Source organism: Pteropus vampyrus, unplaced genomic scaffold, assembly GCF_000151845.1.
Source record: "Pteropus vampyrus isolate Shadow unplaced genomic scaffold, Pvam_2.0 Scaffold1000001473, whole genome shotgun sequence".
NCBI lineage: Eukaryota > Metazoa > Chordata > Mammalia > Chiroptera > Pteropodidae > Pteropus > Pteropus vampyrus.
Genome location: NW_011915875.1, coordinates 1 through 8,591, shown reverse-complemented (window position 1 = coordinate 8,591; position 8,591 = coordinate 1). Strand labels below are relative to the sequence as shown.

General features: G+C 39.4%; 1 non-coding gene and 1 pseudogene across 1 annotated transcript; both read left to right on the top strand.

The window, feature by feature from the left end:
* The first annotated feature begins 372 nt into the window (after nt 1-372).
* On the top strand, nt 373-1,561 carry LOC105311181 (annotated as a pseudogene).
* A 67-nt stretch (nt 1,562-1,628) lies between these two features.
* On the top strand, nt 1,629-1,748 carry LOC111735463. The gene has a single exon (XR_002778794.1). It is a non-coding gene; the product is annotated as a U5 spliceosomal RNA (small nuclear RNA).
* The last annotated feature ends 6,843 nt before the right edge of the window (nt 1,749-8,591 follow it).

Genomic DNA, 8,591 nt, shown 5'->3' with positions numbered 1-8,591 from the left:
CACCTGTCAAATTTGGAATTTGGGGCTCCTCATTACACTGGTTTCCCTTAAGGAAAACCAGAAGGATTGCAAGTCTACTTAAGGGCAGTGGGCATAATTAGGGGTCAGCTGTAGCTGAGAGGATGCATTTCCAGCTAGTAGTAAGAGAAAGAGAAGCAGACTGAAATATTTAGGAGAAAATGTGCTTTCTAGTCTGTGTTACCTCTGCAGCAGCTGAGAGATGCAGACAAGATAAAGGACTTTCACAAGTACCGTGGTAGCAACACACTTTGGAACTTTCTGGAAATATTCATGACCAAAAGATGAGTTGGATTCTGACTGCATGCCCACATTCACAGGCTCCAAATCTTGGTACACAGTCTTTACCTTTTTTGCATGTGGTTTGCTTGGCCTTGGCATATAAATCAGCAGCCACAGTAGAGACAATCTGACCCACGCAAATCACCTGTAGAAAAAACAGATCAAGAAGTGTGCCAGAAGAGAAGCATGTCCAGCGCTGGAAGAGCTGTGTGGGCTCCTGAGAGGTGGATAAGAAGGTCTGGATTCTGCCCTCCTGTAAGCGTGCTTTCTAGAGGACATATTCTTCATGGTTATGGAAGGCTGTGGTTGGCAGTGCAACTGCCTGCAATAATTGCAACATCTAGATCAAGAGGACCTAGAGCCCCATGACTTAGAGATGAGAGCAACAGCTTTAGTAGTTCTCTAGCTTCTCCCTGTATCCATCCTTAAGAACAGAACTAATGAAAAAATTGAGAGCGGAGGCTGTATCCCACAGACTCTGACATCATGAACATATTTGACTGGAAGATCAACTTCAATGTGCTCTTAAAATTTTCCCACATAACCCCCTCGACACAGCAGCACCTGGAGAAAGTCTATGCCAGCTCTACCCTTTGTGTGTTTGTGGCAGCTGTGGGGGCCTATGTCCATGGAGTGACTCATTTCATTCAGGCTGGTCTGCTCTCTGCCTTGGGCTCCCTGGAGTTGATGATTAAGCTGATGGCAACACCTCATAGCCATGAAACTGAGCAAAAAGACCGGGACTTCTTGTTAGATATACTTTCCTTATAGGAGTTGGCCTGGGATCTGCTTTAGAGTTGCATGTTGCCATCAACCCCAGGCCTTGATCTAATGGTCTTTACCTTAACAGCATCTTTCTCACTACCTCATGGGCACAGCAATGGTCGTCACCCTGAGTGCACTCTACCAGGCACCATAGCTACCTTTCTCTGAGAGATATCTTGATGTCAGCCATAAGCCTGATGCTCTTGTCTTCCCTGGGGAATCTTTTATTTGGATCCATTTGGCTTTTCCAGGCAAACCTGTATGTGGGGTTATTGGTCACGTGTAGCTTTGTCTTTTTTTGATGCTCAACTCATTATTGAAAAGGCCGAAAATGAAGATAAGGATTTTATCTGGCACTGAGTTGACCTCTTCTTAGATTTTGTTACTCTCTTCAGAAAATTCATGATGATCTTGGCTATGGATAAGGACAAAAAAAAGAGAAGTGAAATGACCATCTAGTTTTTCTCAGTTTGGCTTCTTCTCCCTTCACCCTTCATTTCCTCTTAGCACACATTACAAGTGACATATTCTGTGATAATGAAAAGCATCAGGAAAAAAACACAATATTCTGGTTTCTCTTCAGATTGTATAAATCTTTCGCCTTTTACTAAGGATTTCTGTGGAGAGGAACAATTCTGAGATTTTTTTTGAAAATATTTATTTATTTAAATTAGTTTCAAGTATAAAGTACATTGGTTAGATATCTATAATGTTCATAAAACGATCCCCCCAGTTGCTCCCTCCCTCCCCTGGCCGTCCACTTAGCCATCATATTAATGCTAACTGCATTTCCTCTTCTATGCTCCCCGTGCCCAACTATCAACTACTCATTTGTATTTCTTTAACCCTTCACCCCATTCTCCCAGCCTCCCAACCCTCCTCTCCTCTGTCCATCACCAAATTGTCCACTATATTTGTGAGTCTGTTTTTGATTAGTTTGTTCTTTTTGTTCCTTGGATACCACATATAAATGAAATCATATGGTATCTATCTTTCTCTGTCTGATTTATTTCACTCAGCGTAATAACCTCTAGGTCCATCCATGTCATTGCAAATGGTAGGATTTCATTTTTTTTTTAATGGCTGAGTAATATTTCATTGTATATAGGAACTATAATTTCTTTATCCAATCATCTGTTGATGGGCATTTAGGTTGCTTCCATATCTTGGCTATTGTAAATTGTGCTGCCATGAATATTGGAGTGCATAGATCTTTATGAATTATTGTTTTGGTTTTCTTTGGATGAATACCCAGAAGTGCAATTGCTAGGTCAAAAAGTATATCCATTTTTAATTTTTTGAGGAACCTCCATGCTGTTTTCCATAGTGGCTGTACCAATTTGCAATCACACCAATAATGTATAAGAGTTCCCTTTTCTCTGCATCCTCACCAACACTTGTTTTTTGATTTATTGATGATAGCCATTCTGACAGGTGTGAGGTGATATCTCATCATGGTTTTAATTTGCATTTCTCTAATAATTAACGACCTTGAGCATCTTTTCATATGTCTATATTTCCTCTTTGGAGAAGTATCTGTTCAGGTCTTCTGCCCATTTTTTAATTGGATTGTTTGTTTTTTGTTGTTGTTGAGTTGTATAAATTCTTTATAAATTATGAATATTAACCCCATAACAGATGTATCATTAGCAAATATCTTCTCCCAAACAGTCGGTTGTCTTTTTGTTTTGTTGATTGTTTCCTTTGCTGTACAAAACTTTTTAGTTTGATGTAGTCCCATTTGTTTATTTTTTCTTTTATTTCCCTTGTCTGAGGAGATATATCTGAAAAGAAATTACTGTTAGTAATATCAGAGAGTTTACTGCCTATGTTTTCTTCTAAAAGTTTTATGGTTTTGGGTCTTGCATTTAAATCTTTAATCCATTTTGAGTCTATTCTTGTACACGGTGTAAGAAGATGGTCTAGCTTCTTTTTTTTGCATATATCTGTCCAATTTTCCCAACACCATTTATCGAAGAGACTACCCTTACCCAATTGTATATTCTTACCTCCTTTGTCATATATTAAGTGAATGTATGGGCATAGATTTATTTCTGGGCTCTCTATTCTGTTCCATTGATCAATGTATCTGTTTTTATGCCAGTACTATGCTGTTTTGATTACTGTAGCCTTGTAGTATAGTTTGATATCAGGTAGTGTGATACTTCTGACTTCGTTCTTTTTTTCTCAAGATTGCCCTGGCTATTTGGGTTTTTTTATGGCTCCATATAAATTTTAGGATTATTTGTTCTAGCTCTCTGAAAAATGGCATTGGTATTTTAATAGGGATTGCATCGCATCTATAGATTGCTTTGGGTAGTATGGCCATTTTAACAATGTTTATTCTTTCTACCCATGAACAGGGTATATGCTTCCATTTATTTATATCTTCTTCAATTTCTTTTTTCAATGACTTATAATTTTCTGAAAACAGGTCTTATGCCTTCTTGGTTAATTTGATTCCGAGGTATTTTATAGTGTTCGACGTAATTGTAAATGGGATTGTTTTCTTAATTTCTCTTTCTGAAAGTTCATCATTGGTGTACAAAAATGCCATTGACTTCTGAGTATTTATTTTGTAACCTGATACTTTACTGAATTCATTGATCAGTTCTAACAGTTTTTTGATAGAATCTTTAGGGTTCTCTCTGTATAGTCATCAGCAAATAACGAGAGTTTTACTTCTTCCTTTCCAATTCGAATGCCTTTTATTTCTCTTTCTTGTCTTATTGCTATGGCTAAGACTTCTAATACGATGTTGAAGAGGAGCAGTGAAAGCCAGCATCCTTGTCTTGTTCTTGATCTTAAGGAAAACGCTTTTAGCCTTTCCCCATTGAGTACGATGTTAGCTGTAGGTTTGTCATATATAACCTTTATTATGTTGTGGTATGTACCCTCTATTCCCCACTTTGCTGAGAGTTTTATCATAAATGGATGCTGGACTTTTCTGCATCTATTGATATGATCATATGGTTTTTTATCTTTCGATTTGTTAATGTGGTGTAGCACATTAATTGATTTGTGGATATTTAACCAATCTTGCATCTTAGAAATAAATCCAACTTGATCATGGTGTATGAATATTTTTAATGTATTGCTGAATTTGGTTTGCTAATATTTTGTTGAAGATTTTTGTATCAATGATCATAAGAGATATTGGCCTATAATTTTCTTTTTTTGTAATGTCTTTGCCTGGTTTTGGAATCAAGATAATGGTGGCCTTATAAAAGGAGTTAGGGAGCCTTCCCTCTTCTTGAATTTTTTGGAGTAGTTTGAGAAGAATAGGTGATAATTCTTCTTTGAATGTTTGGTAAAATTCACCTGTGAAGCCATCTGGTCCAGGACTTTTGTTTTTTGGGAAGTTTTTGGTTACTGAGTCTATTTCATTGGTGGTATTGGTCAGTTCAGATTTTCTATTTCTTTTTGACTCAGTCTTGGGAGACTGTATGTTTTTAGGAATGTGTCCATTTCTTCCAGATTGTCCAATTTGTTGGCATGTAATTGCTCATAGTATTTTCTTATGATCCATTGTATTTCTGTGGAGTCTGTGGTTATTTCTCCTCTTTCATTTCTGATTTTATTTATTTGAGTCCTCTCTCTTTTTTCCATGATGAGTCTGGCTAAGGGTCTGTCAATTTTGTTTATCCTTTCAAAGAACCAGCTCTTGGTTTCATTAATCTTTTGTATTGCTTTTCTAGACTCTGTTTCATTTATTTCCACTCTGATCTTTATTATTTCCCTCCTTCTATTCACTTTGGGCTTTGTTCACTGTTCTTTTTCTAGTTCTTTTAATTGTAAGGTTAGATTGTTTATTTGAGCTTTCTCTTGTTTCTTGAGGGAGGCCTGTATTGCTATGAATTTCCCTCTTAGGACTGCTTTCACTGTGTTTCATAAATTTTGAGTCGTTGTGTTTTCACTTTCATTTGTCTGTAGGTATCTTTTGATTTCTTCCTTGATCTCATTAACAACTCATTCACTGTTTAGTAGCATGTTATTTAGCCTCCATGTGTTTGTGTATTTTCCAGTTTTTTTCTCGTAGTTGATTTCTAGTTTCATACCCTTGTAATCAGAGAAGATGATTGATATGATTTCAATCTTCTTAAATTTATTGAAACCTGATTTGTGTTCTAACATGTGGTCTGTCCTGAAAAACGTTCCATGTACACTTGAGAAGAATGTATATTTTGCTGCTTTGGGGTAAAATGCTCTGAAAATATTTATTAAGTCCATCTGTTCTTTTAGGCCCATTGTTTCCTTGTTGATTCTTTGCCTCTAAGATCTGTCCATTGGTGTCAATGGGGTGTTAAAGTCTCCTACTATAAGTGTATTACTACTGATCTCTCCTTGTATGTCTGTCAATAATTGCTTTATGTGTGTAGGTGCTCCTATGTTGGGTGTGTATATGTTTACTAGGGTTATGTCCTCTTGATTTATCAATTCCTTTATTATTATGTAATGCCCTTTTTTATCTCTTATGATAGTCTTTGTTTTAAAGTCTATTTTATCTGATATAAGTATTGATACCCTGGCTTTTTTTTCATTTCCGTTTGTGTGAAATATCTTTTTCCATCTCTTTACTTTCAATCTGTGAGTGTCATTTGATCTGCAGTGGGTCTCTTGTAGACAGCATATGCATGGGTCTTGTTTTATTATCCATTCAGTTACCCTATGTATTTGATTGGAGCATTTAATCCATTTACATTTAAAGCGATTACTGATAGGTACATTGTTACTGTCATTTTATTATTTATATTTATATTTGTTATTTCTATTTTCTTTTTTACCCCTTCTCTTTTTACAGAAGACCTTTTAACATTTCTTGTAATGCTGGATTGTTGGCGATGGATTCCTTAAGTTTTTTTCTGTCTGAGAAGCTCTTTATCTCACTTTCCATTTTAATTGAAAGCCTTGCTGGGTAGAGTATCCGTGGTTGTAGATTCTTGTTTTTCATAACTTTGAATATTTCTTGCCATTCCCTTCTGGCCTGCAAAGTTTCCATTGAAAAGTCAGCAGACATTCTTATGGGGGTACCCTTGTAAGTAACCAGCTTCCTTTCTCTTGCTGCTTTTAAGATTCTCTCTTTGTCTTTGACCTTTGGTATTTTAATTATGATGTGTCTTGGTGTAGGTCTGTTTGAATTTCTCTTGTTTGGAACTCTTCGTGCTTCCTGAACTTGTATGTCTAATTCCTTTGCCAGGTTAGGGAAGTTTTCGGTCATTATTTCTTCAAATAGAGTCTCAATTCCTTGCTCTCTCTCTTCCTCTTCAGATACTCCTATGATTCGGATATTTTACACTTCATGTTGTCCCAGAGGTCTCTTAAACTATCTTCATTTTTTAAAATTCTTATTTCTTTTTGTTATTCTGATTGGGTGTATTCAGCTACTTTGTCTTCCAATTCGCTGATTCGATCGTCTGCTTCATCCAATCTACTGTTACATCTTCTAGTGTATTCTTCATTTTTGTTATTGTATTCCTCATTTCAGTCTGGTTCTTTTTCATGATTTCTGTGTCCTTTTTTATGCTGTTGAGGTTCTCATTGTGCTCATCCATTCTCCCCATAAGTTCTTTGAGCATCCTTATAAACATTATTTTGAACTCTGACTCTGGTAGGTTGGCCTACCTCAATTTCATTTAGCTTATTTTCTGAAGTTTTCTCTTGTTGTTTCATTTGTGGCATGTTTCTTTGTTTTCTCATTTTATTAGCCTCTCTGTGTTCTTTCTGATGTGTCAGGAATATTTGTTTAGTCTCTCAGCCTTGGCTAGATGGCCTAATGTGGAAAGTGTCCTGTGTGGTCCAGCCGCACACTCTACCTGATTTCTTGTGCCAGGAGCTCCGGAGGTGACCTTTGTGTGGATTGTGTGTGATCTTCTGTTGTCACCGAGCCTTTATTGTTGTTTGTTAGTAGATCAGTGGGTGGGATTAACGTCAGGCTATACTAATTGTGGGAATTGGCTGTACCTACAGGGTAAGAGTTGTTGTGTGGGGGCTGACTCCACTGAGTGGGATTTGCCCTAGCAGGCTTGTGTACTTGTTTTAACTACCCTTTGTGTGTATCACTACTGGAGCCAGTCAGGAATTGCTCCATTGTGGTCTGGTGCCAGCCTCCAGATGCCTTGGTTTTGTGGCCCCTTGGGCTCCCCCGTAGGCAAAGGTGAGCCGCTGCTTTTGATTGCTCAGGGCTACCCGGTGAGAACTACAAAGCGATCTGCTGATGGTCGTTGCCTATGCTGGATCTATAGGTAAGTGGAAGAGACAGCGCTGTATGCAGGCTCTTGGTTATCCCCTGTCCCTGACCTACGGCAGGTTAGCAGAGGGACCAGTGCTCCTCAAGTCCTGATACTGCCTATTAGCTGCCTGTAAGTCTCTGAAACTGGATGAGCCTCTGGGTGATATGCGTGGTGAGTGGTGCAGGGACCCTGGGAGTCTCCTGGGTCTAGTGAGTAAATTTCCCCTTGCCACTGCAGTGTCTGTTTACATGCCTACACTGTCTCTGTGGCTCGCTGTACAAGTTTCCACTCATAGCAAGGTCAACTGCTATCCACCCTGGGCCTAAATGAGCTACCCCAGAGCAGGGGTATTTTGTGTACTGGATGGGGCAGGAACTCAGGGAGTTAAGGGCCATCAGGCCAATAAAAAACCCCTGTAATCCCCTTAAGAGATATTGTAGCTCGTACAGACAGCATGGTCTATCCTCAACTATTTTCTTTGAAATACACTCACTGTGCCAGCCAAGGTCTCTTGCCTGAGCTAACTGCTCAACCCCAGGGCCACGCAGGTCACAAGAGGCTGCTTGTCAATGGGCTGCAGGCACTTTGTGGCTTGGGAGAAGTAGGTTCTCAAGGTGACAAGGTCCGTTTGGCCAATATAGCCTCAATTTTGCTGAAACTTCTGTGCCTGGGCATTCTCGCTGTAGACCCAGATCACAGTGAGACCAGCTATAGACAGGAGTGTTCCCACAGAACCCTGTGCTCTCTGGACACAATATTGCAACTTGCAAGCAACAAAGGTCTGCCTGCCATTGGTTTCCGTGCAGTGACCACCCTGTGCCAGCCAGTTTGTTCCCTGTGTGGATTAGGCGATCAGGGGAGGGGAAGGGCAGGGCTGTGTCAGTTCGCTGTCAATAGGATACCTGGGACAATTTGTGGGCAGGGTGGGGCGGGGTCTCAGAGAGACAATGGCAGTGAGATCAGTTCATCCTCAGTCTTGTTGAAAATTTGGTAACTGTTGTGAGTTCCCACAGAAGACCCAGATCACAGCAGGACTAGCTTCTGTCTGAGACTGGCCCACAGGTCCCTGATATCCACCCAAGTTCATGTAGGCAGCAGTGATCTGCCTAACCCTACCTTTGAAATGTGGCTCACAGCACTGGTCGCCTGCTGGGAATGGAAATGTAACTTACCAGGTGAGCCGCTTTTGCTGGGATTGGAAAGGCTACTCACAACGATGACCACTCCGCTGTGAATACTATAGAGCCCTAAATCACTTGGAATTGAGCTTGGCAGCAATCCAAGCCTCACACCTGA